Genomic DNA, 15412 nt, shown 5'->3' on the forward strand with positions numbered 1-15412 from the left:
TTGTGCTCTTCCTATCATTACATTTCCCACCCAATCAACATTTATAAAGATACTAAGTTAAAAGTTACTTTTGTGAGGATACCATTGACCACATTTTCTAGAACCCTTTAGATAACTAATGACCCAATTCACTACTATCATGTGTAATACTTTTAGGTTTGCTGAGATTTAGCCACTAAACCAACTTCTTATGCTATGTTTGGTTTTCTATACACCACATATTGTAATTTACCAATCATAGACCAATAAAATTTCTTGTTTACATCATGACTTTCATCTTCCTTTGATATCTTACAACTATTTTCCATTGGAGTGTTGACTAGTCTTGCTTCCTCCACAGTGAATATTTTTAGTATTTTTCACTTACATACTTAGTCAACTCTATGAAGACTCCTCCCTTTAGCTGAGATACTTGAAGTCCAATAATGGACATGATTTCTCTAGTCATGAATATTTTGAACTTCCTCTTCATATCTTTAGAAAAATCATTACTCAACTTATCATCTCCTACAAAGATGATATCATCTACAAAGATCTCTACAATTAAAAAGTCAGTTTCTATCTTTTCTTCATGTATATATTGTAGTTATCACTGGTTCTTGTGAACTCAATATTTGTCTAGTATGACTCTAGCCTCTCATACCATGCTCTTAGTGCTTGTTTGAGTCCATACAAGGTTTTCCTTTGTCTACATGGTTGCTACCTTTATCATTTTCAAATCCCTTAGGTTGCTCAATGTAGACTTCCTCCTCCAAAACTCCTTTGAATATTGTAGACTTTATGCTGATATGATATACCATGAAGTTATTGCAAGATGCAAATGCTAGGAGTATCCTAACCCCATATATTCTAGCCAGTAGTGTAAAGGTTTCTCCATAGTCCATGTCTTCTTCTCATGCATACCCCTTGCAAAAAAACGCTAACCTTTTTTTTGACCAATTCTCCATATTTTTTCATTTTGTTTTGGAACACCCACTTTGTGCCAATGATGTTCTTGTCATCTAGTTAGGTAACCAAGGTCTACGTATCATTTTTTAATATCTAATCAATTTCTTCCTCCATGGATTTTCTCGAGTCTTGATCCTTTAGAGCCTCTTTTTTGTCCTTAGTCTCCATGTGTGAGAGTATATATACTATCTCTCTCACCTTTCTCATAGTTATCACTCCAACATCCTTATCCCTAATGATCTAGTCTTCTAAGTAGTATCTTCTCAAATACGTGGAAAGAAATAGTTCTCCTTTGGATGTTTCTACTCTCTTCTCTTCAGGTCTAGCTTCTACTTCTTCTTGATATGGTAGAATTTCTTTTACAAGTTCCACCTCAATTGGTACTCTCTCCATTATATCACTTAGTAGAATTTACTCAAATTGTTTATAATTTTTTGGCTTCTTTATTTTTTCTTACTCATTCTTCTCTAAGAACTCATCCAACTTCACATTAGAAGATTCCTCATTATTTTTTGGCTGAAGATTCAAGCACTGGTATACTCTGCTATTGACAGAGTACCTCAGAAAGGTAGCCTCATCACTTCTAGGCTCAAAATTCTCTTGGTATTCATCCCTCTTAATATAACACTTGCTTTTGAATACCTTGAAGTAATTGACTGATGGTGTATGAAAAAGCCATAGTTTAGAGGGAGTCTTCTTTGTCGCCTTCTTTATGTGTACCCTATTTGAGGTGTATTGAGTTGTGCTTACAATTTCACCATCATAGATCTATGCAACATCATTTTAGATCATCAATGTTCTAGTAGAGTATGATAGTTTTTTCTCTTCTTTCAGTGGTATTTCTTTCCTAAGGTGTCCTAGGAAATGAAATTGGCCTTCTAATTCCATGCTCCTCATATTAGCTTTAAAATTATTGTGAGGTGAACTCACCTCCCTATTCTAATCTCAAGCACTTCAATTATTTACTGGTCTCTCTTTTCACCTTTAGTTTGTACACTTTGAACATGTGGAAGGCTTCTGACTTATATTTCAAATAAATAGTCCACGTCATTCTAGAAATATCATCAATAAAAAACATAGATTATCTATCACTAGAAACACTATTTTTCCTCATAGGACCACACATGTTCAAATGTGACAGACTTGCTAGAGAAACTTGGACTTTCCAACTTTCTTAGTTGATAATCTTTACACATAACATTATTAGGTTTAGTAATGGGGGTAGACCCTATATATAGTTATTCCTTCCTAATTTGACAATACTTAAAAATTTACATGACACAACCTCCTATACTATAACAAACTTTTTAGATTTCTATCTACCATACAAGTATCACCAAAAATATTGAGGTAAAAGAGATTACCTCTTCTTTTCTCTCCTACAACCAATAACTTGTCTATAGCCCTTGTCCATTAGTTGAGTCTCACTCAACAAGTTATCCTATCACTTTATCCTATCACCTGACATGTAGTGTGAGCAACTACTATATATTATCTAGTTCTTGTGGATATCGATATTGGTTATCAGGGATCTTTCTATCTATTCTTTTGTAATGTCAATAAAAGAAACTTCATCATCATCATCTTCCTCATCATTGTTTGATTTTTCATCACTTACACCTCTTCAGTGATGTAGCACCACTACTCATTTTCTTTTGACCACTTCTTACTGGTACCCTTCCAGTCATTATTTTCTCTCAAGTTTCTGGTCTCTTTTTTGAAAAGTTTTGGAATTGAACAACATAATTTCCTACCTTTTTGAAATTAAAGAGTTTTTAAGGAAGCTTACCCTTCTACTCCCCTTTTCCCTTGATCATTATTTTTCAAACAAAGTCTCCAACTCTTCTTGGTAAAATTCTTTAGCATATATGATCTCCAATTTATTCTCATATTTGGATGTACTTGGTTCTCCTCTTTCCCTTAGTACTACAACTGGTGAAACTAATGCTTTGAATGTAGGTTCAACGTTTGGTGGTTGATTGTTGTAAAATTTTCTAGTTCAAATTTAGTGAACTTTCCTATTAAAGCATCTAGTGATATGTCTATTTGTCTATGATTCTCATCTCTTAAACGAATGAAACCCTTATGTTGTAATTAGGCAGTAGGGTTCTTCGCACCTTTCTCACACACTCATAATATGATATTACTCTATGACATGCTATGATGTCTAGCATGATGTCCTTTAATCACCTTCCATAGGCTTTGATCCCTTCACCTTATTTCATTCTCATGTCATCAAACTTTCCTCTTAGGCTCTCAACTTTAGCCATTATGACATGCTTGTCTCCACCATGGGCTATTTTTAGCTTCTCCCATATTTCCTATGTTATCTCTAGTTTCTCTACATCTTTATATTCAAGAGAAGGATAGGGTGCTTGTTGGAGCATCCATTGTGGTTGTGTGTATCTCCTTCTCCTTCAACTAATCTATGTTGAGCTGACCAATCAGTTCAATATATTTGATGTCTATAGGGGTCTAGTAACAATAAACAAGAGTCTTAAAATGAAAACACATATTTCTACACTATGAGCTATAGTTCTCACTAAAGAACTTTAGAGCATCCATTTTGAACATCTTGATATTTTTGTCAAGATATTAAACTCTTCTCTTCTAAGAACCTAGGCTTTAAAACCAATTATTGGTCCCAACAATAGGTCAATATACTAGTGGTGGGGGGAATCAATATACTCACTTATCTAAACTTTTTACTTTAGATCACACTCCTTAGTTATCTACAAGTTACTGCTAGCCACAACTCAATTGGTGAGTGTTAAGAAATAGAAATCACATGAAAGTACAAATTACATAAGATAGTATTTATCTCATGGATAGGGTAAAGACCATGGTGTATGAGTTAACCCTCACAAGTTTGCACTCTTATAAAGTGTGTCTGATCAAGAGGTTATCCATATTAAAAGATTATAATGAAACTATAAGGTGCCACCATGTTAGGGGATTTTGGTGAGACCTATTAAATTATTTCTCTATTAGGATCATCTTGGTTGGAGAAATTTAGAACTCAAGTTAATGTCTCACCCTATTAAGGGATCTATATATGGAGAACTATGATCTACCATCTCTCGACTCTACAACTTCAATCTCTGATCGCTTGTGTGCTTCCCTTTCTTTTCTTGTACACATGATACTCTTTGCACTATTACTCTCCTCTTCTCAATGTTGGATAAACATTTTTAATTGTGTGTTGTCCTTGATGTTACAAAAATATCATATCAATTGATAGTTAGTGCTTATCGAGCTCACTTGGTTAGCAAGATAATTTTTCTTGTCTACTGAGCATTCTTGAGTTTATTCTACAAAGACAGTGTCTACTAATCTCACTCGGGCATTGAAGGAAAGTTATGTACAAAATAGTGTTAACTGAGCTCACTTGGTTAACAAAGGAAAGTTGGATAGAGTTAGTGCTAATTGAGTTCACTTGGTTACCAATGGATTTTTGCAAGTTTGTAGTGTTAACTGAGTTTATGTTGGTTAGTACAAGAAATCATCACAAAACCAATGTTTACCAAGCGAGGTCGGCTAATGAAGGTTTTTTTTGTTTTGGCATATGAAGATTAATTATTTCAAGTATTGGTTCTAGTCAACTACGGTAATGAATATTGATCACTCTAATTTGTATTGAGCTAACTTGACAATTTGGATTATATAAATTAAATGTCAAGTTGTGATTTTCAAATGTGTGTAAGTGTGTTGATTGAGTTGAAAGAAAAAGAGTGGAAGTGAACTTGAAGGATAAGCAGATATCCTTGTGGAGCCAAAAAGTAATATTTGATTAGGAAGGATCAAGTTTAAGATAAACAAAGATCTAGATTCAACAATTCAGTTGCATCACAATTAGGTCATTTCATTGTTACTCTCTAACCATTGTAGTAGTGATTTAAAATCTCTTAACTGAGTTGGTTTAACAACCAATTGTAAATCCTCTAACAAGGTGAAAATTCCATTGAATTGTTTTAAGACCTCTTACAAGGCCACTCCTAATAGGGTGATTAAATCCTCTAACAAGGTCACACATAATAGTTTGTTTTATAACCTTTAACTAGGTTGGATCCTAATAGGGCTCACTTTAGAAGAGTGAAAAATAGTAACTAGTTACATTGGTGGTTTTTCCCATATTGGGTTTCCACGTTAAATTCTTGTGTCTCATGTGTTTATTTTGTTTCTCTTATGTTTGCAAATAAATTTTGATAGTATTATAAGATCTGCTAAAGTAACACACACTCTACATTTATCAAGTTACAAAAATTTATGTTTGTTTATCGAGCATCAACAACGATTAGCTTTATCAATCTAAATTTTATTGTTGACATCTAAGGGATTTGGGATTTATTTTAGTGTTAATTGATTCAGCCCCCCACCCACCCCCCACCCTCTTAGTTACTCCTATATTTCCAACAATTAGTATCAAAGCTTTTGGTGCTTGCAAGAAGGTTTCCAAGACCTAAGCAAAAGATCAGGATGTCTTACAAGAGAGAAATCCCTAAGCTAAATAGAGACAACTATTTAGCATGGCAGGGACTTATGAGGCTTCATCTAACTACCATTAGTGATTCAGGCTGAAAATACCTTGATGAAGAATAGAAAACTCTTGTTGGTACACTATTTGTTGGAGATCTTGTTGAGAAAAAGAACCATAACATCATGATGATTGACATTGCATCTACTCTTAGCTATGAAGAATTTGATGAGATCAAAGACTGTTAAACTACTTTTGATATGTGGAACAAGCTCAAGAACATATATAGTGGTGATGAAAATTTAAGGAGAGCCAAAGAAAAAATCCTTAGAGCACAATTTGATTAGATGAGGATGAGAGAAGATGAAAATGATCCCAAATATGTGGAAAGAATCAAAGCTAGTGTTAGTGCAATTAGAGCATCCAAAGGAGAGATTAAAGAAGAAAATATCGTAAGTGAAATTATTAGAACTTTTCTTCTGATCTATGCAATTAGAGTATCTAATATTCAAGAAGTGAGATGTGATTCAAATGGCAAGTTAGGTTTGGACACCCTAGTAGGAAGACTGACAACTTTTGAGCTAGACAACTTTGATAATTATGTTCCAACTTCCAAAAATATTGAGTCTACATTTGAGGCCAAACTTTCACTCAAAGAAAAAGGCAAGAAGATAAAGGAAAATTAGTCAAACAGTGAAGAAGAAACTAAGGAAAGCTTAGATAGTGATCTTGAAGTTGTTGAAGCTTTACTTGCAAAGAAATATTCTAGAAGCAGAGGAAAATACAAAGGTAAAGTTCCTCTAATATATTTTTCATGTGAAGAAATTAGTCATATTACTACCAAGTGCCCAAACAAAGATAGTAAGGATGAGAAGAAGAGCCACAAATACAAAGGAAAAAAGGAATTCAAAATTCACAATTCATACAAAGACAAAGGTTAGAAAACTTGTTTTATGGTTAAGGATTCTGATAATGGTGAGGATGAAATAGTATACATTGCTATAAAAGGTGAATTTAATGATGAAGGAGATAAGATGGCACTTATATCTCATGTTACTAAAAATTATAAATGGATCATAGATAATAGATGTTGACACCATATGACTGGAGATAAAACAAAGTTTGAACATTTTGAACACTATGATGGAGGTAGTATAAGATTTGAAAATAATGAACCTTGTTGCATTGAAGGAAAATGCCACATCTCATTAACTAATGAACTTGTATGTGACAATGCCTATTGGGTTGAAGGACTAAAACATAATTTTCTAAGTGTGGTATAGCTAATCAACATTGGATTCAAGGTAGAATTCATGCATGGCAAGGCAAGACTGCTAGATGAGAAAGGGAATTTGATTGGATCAGGCAAAAAAAAAAAAAAGGTAACCAATTTTATCTTGATCTTGATGATTTCTCATGTCTTATTGCTCAAGTAGAAGAAAGTTGGTTATGACATAGAAGGCTATGTCATGTGAACTTTGATAATATGGTCAAAATAAGAAAATTCAAAAAGGTAGGAGGTATCCCTAGTTTGAAGAAATTGGATGTTGGTTTATGCAAGAATTGTCAAATTGGCAAAATGGGAAAGACTAGTTTTAAGAGCAAAAACTATCAATCTGAATGTTTTGAAGATTGTGCATATTGACCTATGTGGATCAATTGGTGTACAAAGTTATAGTAGAGAAAAATTCTTTATTCTTTTTGTTGATGATTACTCTATGATGATGATTGTTATGTATCTAAGAGAAAAATTAGAAGGATTTGAGAAATTCAAATGGTATTTGGCAAGAATAGAGAAGGAAACAAGAAAAAAAATGAAATTCTTAAGATTAGACAAAGGTGGTGAATTCATCTCCAATGAATTCAATAATTTCTGCATTGAAAGAGGAATCAAAAGACAAGTATCAACACCTGGTACACCTGAGCAGAATGGGATAGCTAAAAGAAGAAATGGATCCATCATGGATTGTAAAAGGACTCTAATGATTGAAAAGAATGTTGCAATCAAATACTGGAAGGAAGCTATTAGCACTGTAGTTCATAATTTGACCCAAGTTTAGTTGAAGAAGGATTTAGACAAAACTCCCTATGAACTATGGTATGGCTACAAACCCAATGTAAGTTACCTAAAAGTATTTGGTAGTAAATGTTATATCTTGAAAGAATCTAGAGAAGGAAAGTTTGATGTAAAAGGTGATGAAGGTATTTTTTAGGATATTCTTACAAAATAAAAGCATATAAATGTTTGAATTATTCTACTCACAAAATCATAAAAAGTGCACATGTGAGAATTGATGAGATTGCAGAAAAGGCTGAAGAAGAAAGTAAGAAAGAACCAAAAGACTATAGAAGATTAGTCTACTTGGAATCTAATACATTTCCTAGCATATCTAATAATAAGGAGACTTCATCTCCCAATCCCTCTATAGTTACCAAGTTGCAAGAAGTGCAAACCAATTCACAGGGACCTGGGCCAAGTTTTGAAGCTACTGCATTAACACCTATCGAGTCTAAAGGACCTAAGCCATAGACTGAATAACTTGAGTCTCAAGTTGAAATTCAAAAGGAAGACAATGCAATTTATTCAAAAAGCAAAGAACCTATATTGGCCAAGTATGTTAGAAGGCATCATACACCAGATCAGATTATTGGAGATAAATTAGAAGGTACTATGACAAGAAGTAGGCTAAAAGGTACATGTCTACTTATTGAATTTGAACCTAGAAGTGTTAAAGATGCATTAAAAAATGAAATTTGGATTGAGGCTATGAATGAAGAAATAGAACAAATAAAAAAGAACAAAACTTTGACCCTCGTACTGAGGCCTAAGGATAAAAATGTGATTAAAACAAAATGCATATTCAGGAATAAGTTGAATGAAGATGGTAAAGTATCAAGAAACAAAGAAAGACTAGTATGTAAAGGCCACTCTCAAGAAGAAGGTATTTATTATGGTGAGACTTTCACCCCTATTGCAAGATTGGAAGATGTTAGGACTTTACTTGCATATGCATGACATAAAGGATTCAAAGTATATTAGATGGATGTTAAATCTGCATTCCTAAATGGAATTCTTGATGAAGATGTCTACATTGAACAACTAGAAGGTTTTGTTGATCTAGACAAAAGGGACATGATCTGCAAATTACACAAAGCTCTATATGGTCTCAAATAATCTCCTAGATCATGGTATGAAAGATTAAATAACTACCTAATACATATTGGTTTTCAAAGAACAAATGATAACAATAGTCTATACATCAAGGAAGGACCAAATAACAAGATTGTGTTGGCAAAGATATTTGTGGATGATACTCTATTTATAGGGAATGATGACCTATGGAAAGCATTTTTAGAACAAATGAACAAAGAGTTTAAAATTTCCATGTTTGGTGAGATAAAATTATTTGTTGGATTGTAGATATAACAGAACAAAAATGGTATCTATATTACTCAATCTAAGTAGATCAAAGAGATACTCAAGAAGTTTGGAATGGAAGATTCAAAACTAGTTGGAACCCCCATGTGTACTGGACTAAAGCTTACCAAAGATGATGACTCCAAAGAGGTAGATCATACCTTATATAGATCAATGATTGGAAAATTATAGTATATAGTTCACACAAGGCCTGACATTACCCTAGTAGTTGGAATAGTGCTAAGATTCTCAATAAAACCTAGAGCAAACTACACGATGGCAATCAAAAGAATCTTGAGATATTTGAAAGGTATTGAAGACTATGGGTTCTGGTACAAACTTGGAGGAAATCTAAACCTAAAAGTGTTTATTGATGTTGATTAGGTAGGAAATCTTGATGACAGAAAAAGCACTAGTGGTGGAGCTTTCTTTCTTGGTAAAAGGTTGGTATCTTGGAAAAGTAAGAAGAAAAATTGCACATCCTAGTCCATAGCAAAAGCAAAATATGTTGTAGCAGTAGTGAATTGTTCTAACATTGTTTGGTTTAAAAAATTGCTAGAAGGTATAAAGATTGAAATAAAAGAGCCAGTTGCCATGTATTTTGATAACACCAGCACAATCAACATATCAAAGAACCCAGTGAAGCATTCCAAAAAAAAGCACATTTTTATAAAATATCACTTTGTTAGAGAATTGGTGTAGGAAAAATAAATCAGATTGGAATATGTTCATACACAAGAAAAAATTGCAGACATATTCACCAAGCCATTACCTAAGGATGCATTCTTGTATCTAAGAGGAAAGTTAGGGGTCATTCCCCTATCTGAATCTCACTAAATGAAGTTTAGTGATGCATCAACAAGAACCAAGTTGAAGATCAATCAGTTGATGCAACATAGTCAAGAGAATATTGCATATGAATTAGTACTCAAGATACATTGATACTAATTTGGTATGTGTTGTCTTTGGCATGTGTTGTTAAAGAGGGAGAAGTATACTATCATATCTTTTTGAAATTATTTTTTGTCATTCCAAGAGGGAGAAGTTATGTAATTCCTTCATAGAGGGAGATTAATAAAGGAAAATTCTTTTAGCATAAAATCTAAGAGGGAGAATTTTTCTATCAAAGAAAGTCTTGTTCTCAAATTTAATCTAAGAGGGAGAAACTTTCTATCAAAGAAAGTCTTGTTCTCAAATTTCATTGTGCTATGACATGTTATGTTGCCATCAATGCCAAAGAGGGAGATTGTTGGGTATAATTGTTTAATTGTGTGTTGTCTTTGATGTTACACAAATGTCATATCAATTGATAGTTAGTGCTTATCAAGCTCACTTGGTCAACAAGATAGTTTTTCTTGTCTATCAGGCATTCCTAATTTTATTTTGCAAAGACAGTTTCTACTGAGCTCACTCGGGCATTGAAAGAAATTTAGGTAGAAAATAGTGTTAACCGAGCTCACTTGGTTAATGAAGTAAAGTTGGACAGAGTTAGTGCTAACCAAGTTCACTTAGATACCAAAGGATTTTTGCCAGTTTTCACTATTAACCGAGCTTTTGTTGGTTAACATAGGAAATCATCTTAGAACCAATGTTTACTGAGAAGGGTCAGCTAATGAAGAATTTCATTGTTTTGTCATATGAAGAATAATTATTTCAAGTATTGGTTCTAGCCGACTATGGTAATGATTATTGACCACTCTAATTCATATTGAGCTGACTTGACGATTTGGATGATATAAATAAAAGGTCAAGTTGTGATTTTCAAATGTGTACAAGTGTGTTGATTGAATTGAAAGAAAATGAGTGGACGTAAACTTTAAGGATAAGCAGATATCCTTGTGGAATAGAAAAGTGATATTTGATTAAGAAGGATCAAGTTTAAGTAGAATAGAGATCTTGATTTAGCAATTTAGTTGCATCACAATCAGGTCATTTCATTGTTACTCTCTAACAATTATAGTAGTGATCTAAAATCTCTTAACTGAGTAGGTTTAATAGCCAGTTGTAAATCCTCTAACAAGGTGGCAATTCCATTGAATTTTTTTAAGACCTCTTACAAGGCCACTCCTACCAGGGTGATTAAATCCTATAAAAAGGTCACACATAAAATTGTGTTTTGTAACCTTTAACTAGGTTGGCTCCTAATAGGGCTCACTTCATAAGAGTGAAAAATGGTAACTAGTTACATTGGTGGTTTTTCCCATATTGGGTTTCCACGTTAAATTCTTGTGTCTCATGTGTTCATGTTGTTTCTCTTATCTTTTCAAGATAACTACTAATAGTATTATAAGATTTGCTAAAGTAACACACACTTTTCATTTATTGAGTTATAGCAATTTATGTTTGTTTATTGAGCATCAACAGCAATTAGCTTTATTAGTCAAAATTTTATTATTGACATCTAAGGGATCTAGGATTTATTTTAGTGGTAACTGATTCACCCCCCCATGCTCACCCCCCCTTAGTTACTCCTTCTATATTTCCAACACTCAACACAATCACTCCTTGAGGATGATCTCTCTATCATCACTCTGCTTTACATTATGAGATCCCTCTTTATCTTGGTTTTTCTATCTCTTTGGCTATTTGTTTGGAAATCTAAACTTTTCCCTTTCAAATTTGTTTTCTTTTATTTTCTTCTCTTTCTTTGCTAGGAATATTTGATATAAGAATTAAAAATTTGAATTCCCAACCTACTCACTAGCTCAGCCTCACATTGCAATAGTGTGCTTCTCTTATTAGGTTGTGGCATGTTCATACAAGACTCATAGGTGCCATGTATTCTCAGTGACTTTCTTTGGTTAGTGTAGAACCAAAAAAATGGGTTAAAAGCATAGCGTACTATGAGCAAATCAAAAACTCAATAAACATGTATTAGCACCCACTAGTCTACCATGAAAGTCAAACTAATAGAGAAAGCAACAGAAACCCCCTTTTTCATTTTTAGCTCCCATGTTCTTCTTTCTTCTCCAAATGATTGTAGCTCCAAAGTCACCTATAGTGCCCACAAAATTGAAGCAAAAGTCTATGATGTGGATAATGCCATGAGAATACTTGAAGCATGATTTTATGAGAGAAAGAGAATGCAACATGAAAAGAGGTAGAGACTCAAAGACTCAAAGATTTGGATTTTCAAAACTTAAGCATTCCGATCCAAAGTGAGAGGAAAAGTGTCCATTTTATAATTTTCATGTAGGGTGAGAGCATTGGATTTGTCACCCAAAGACATACGATGTGGCAAGAGATTTCTATGATGCATATGACAGAATATGCCAAATGTAGGATTCTATGACACATGAGAGTCAAATTTGGAAGAGAATCTATGATGCATCATAAGATTCCTCAACCCACTTAAAGCCAAGAATCTATGACGAATAAGCCAAATAGGGACATGCGTAAGAGGTAATAATAATTCCTATGATGCATATGGCATAATATGCCAAAAGTAAGATTCTATGACACACGAGAGTCAAATTTGGAAGAGAATCTATGATGCGTCATAAGATTCCTCAACCCACTTAAATCCAAGAATCTATGACGAATAAGCCAAATAGGGACATGTGTAAGAGATAAGAATATTTGATTATGAAAAATCTTAGCCAAGTGTCAAAGGAGAATCCATGAGGTGCCACATCCAAGTGTCATGATGATGAAATATTTTATGGAATATTTGAATTAAAAATCCTTTTATTCAACAAAATAAGAATTAGTAGAAAATGGAATTAATGATGGAAAAGAGGACTTAGGAAATTGTAAATTTTCATGGTTTGTAGATAATGAATCAATTAATTAATAAAATTAATTAATTGAGGATGATAATCAGGAAGAATAATTAGTGAGAATAATAGAATTAAATTATGGATTATTTAATCCTATAGAGAAAATTAGTAGATGATTGGCCAAATTGATTAAATGAATGCGACTGTGTCTTTTGATGAAAATGTGACGATGATGGATATCGAATAAGATGATGAAAAGGTAGACCAAAGCCATGGTCAAATTAATTGATAGATCAAAATTGATAACATGCCAAGGACACATGACATGAATAAATTGATATTTAACATTTAACTGACATTGTAAATGCTACATGATTGAAATTGATTGATAAGGTTCGATCATAATAACACTCACAGACATTGTCAATATTATTAAAATGGTTGATGATGCCATGATCTAACATTGAAAGCCTGAACAACATCAAAGATTGAATGATATGAATGATATTTTGACCTAGTACTGAGAGCCATGACAGTACTAAGGTCAGATTGATAAGATTGATAAGTTAATAGGTTTCCAAGACACTGAAAGCCACAACAATGCCTAGAAGTGGATAAGTGATGATTGATTTGGGATGTTTGATATGTTTTAGGTTGATTAAGACTGATTTCAAGTGATTCTGAGTTGATTTGGGGTTATCTCGATTTGATTTGATATGATTCTGAGTTGATATGAAATTGATGTGAAAGGGGATACAAATGACAAAATATGGTCAATCTGGCCAAAAGATCAAAGTTAGTAGAATGACAAAATGAGAAAAATTAGTATGAAGAATTGATGAGGTTGTAGATGTGAACCATTTTTTAGCATCTACATTTTGCCCCTCTTTGATACAATGTGATTTAGAGCATTGTATCAAAGAATAACTGATGAGAAAGCCACAACATGCCCCAGTAGGGATGATATATATGGGTGCCCCCTCAAAAAATTGACTAAGATAAGCATATGATAATTCAATTTATCAACAACAAGAAGACAAAACCATAGCAATTGACAGATCACAAATCAGAGCTAAGATGTGAAAGTTATGAGGTCTAGAGTGCAAAATAGGGTCAATCGAGAGCCCGAGAGTGATTGCATGGGTTACTACTCAAGAAAAACACAAAATTATGAAAAAAATATTTCATGTTTTACATAAAAAATATATGAATCCAACACAACTAACAGATCATAAATCAGAGTTGAAATGCAAAAGTTATGGCCTCCAGAGTGCAACCTAGGGGTTTCGAGACCAATTCGGGATAACCTAGGTCCCCAAGTGCACCCAAACTCTACCAAGTGCGTCAATGAAATAGTTGGCATGAACAAGTGCATCAATGATGTATTTGGGAACCCCAACTGCGCTCTGACAGTGCAGATTGAGCCCTAAAAGGCTCTAGGGCCCAAAATCAGCCTAATTGGACTCGAAATGACCAGAAATTGTGCACGCATGCCCAAAATGATGGAAAGATGTCCAAGCATGAGTGAAATCATCAAAAATGGTCGTATTTGGTCAAATATGGTGAGAAAAATTTTAGACTAAGGTTGAACTAGGTGGAAAGCCTCATAAAGTTGATTGACAGTGTAGGATGATGCAAGAATGCATGAATGTGAGATGAAGATGATTTAGTGAATTAGAAGACATGATCGTGGTGATGGAGAATGAGATGAAGAAGAAAGATGAGATGAGGAGATGTTAGTATGATGGAAAGACTTTTTCTTCTAAAAAGTGCACTATATGTCAAATAGAGCTTTATTTTGATATGGCAAATGGAATGTAACGCATCATGGCATAAAAGGCCAGAGCACAAATGCAAGCCTTTTGCATAAACAAGCATGATGCAAAGAAAGAATGACCTTGTCCTTCCTAAGGCATATGTACATGCCCCAAAATCTCAAAGGTACATTGTAATAGACAAAAATAGAAAAAGATGACCATGAACCATCCCAACCACCCTCATAGATTAGTTTTATATCATCGAGTGGCATAGGAACACGATCAAAGAAAAACAAAGAAAAAAATAAATCACTCACTAAATAGCATGAGCCAATAGCTATCCTTGTCCATTATTACTTTATTTTTAGTGTTTTAGGTGTGTTAGGTGTTTAGATGGTGTTTGACATGTTGATGATGCGATAGCACTGGTTGTAGATTTAGTTGATAAGTTCATAGTGACATGTTGGATTGATTGTTGGTTCTTGTTGGTCAGATAGTGTGATTGTCTTGAAAGTGTAGTGCTTTGAGTTGCAATCTACAAAGTGCAAGTGTGAACGCAAAAGGGATGATTACCCATAGTGAATATGTACAAGGTTTATTGCAAATTTTTGATGAGTTTTGTGATTTTTAGGGTTTCTTTGGGATATTTGATTTTTTTGTGTAACTAGTTTCTTCAGGACATTTTACGATTTTTAGGGTTTTTTTCAGGACATTTTATGATTTTTAGTAATTTTTTCAAGATCTTATTTTAATGTTTAGGATTTTTTTCAAGAAATTATGTGATAAAATTTTGTAGAAGGTCTCCCAGCCCTGAGAACTAGGGTTTGATGCACTACAAGGGTACTAGAGGAGAGCTATCACACAACAATACTGCTGACACAGCTTTCACTGTAATCGAGTTTTATATAGTGACTGGAATGTTGACCTAGCTTTGGCCCATTACTTCTCTAAGGTCATCCCCTGGCATACCCAATATCGAGTATCTTGATCCAAGGCAGGCCTCCTATAGAAGTTACACAGATTTCTCTTACACCCAAGATCCACGAATGGAGAGGGGACAGGATACATCCAATGCAACTCCTAGGGATCTAACACC

The sequence above is a fragment of the Cupressus sempervirens genome, chromosome 11, assembly GCF_028749045.1.
Source record: "Cupressus sempervirens isolate cs-2001-9-10 chromosome 11, ASM2874904v1, whole genome shotgun sequence".
Classification (NCBI taxonomy): domain Eukaryota; kingdom Viridiplantae; phylum Streptophyta; class Pinopsida; order Cupressales; family Cupressaceae; genus Cupressus; species Cupressus sempervirens.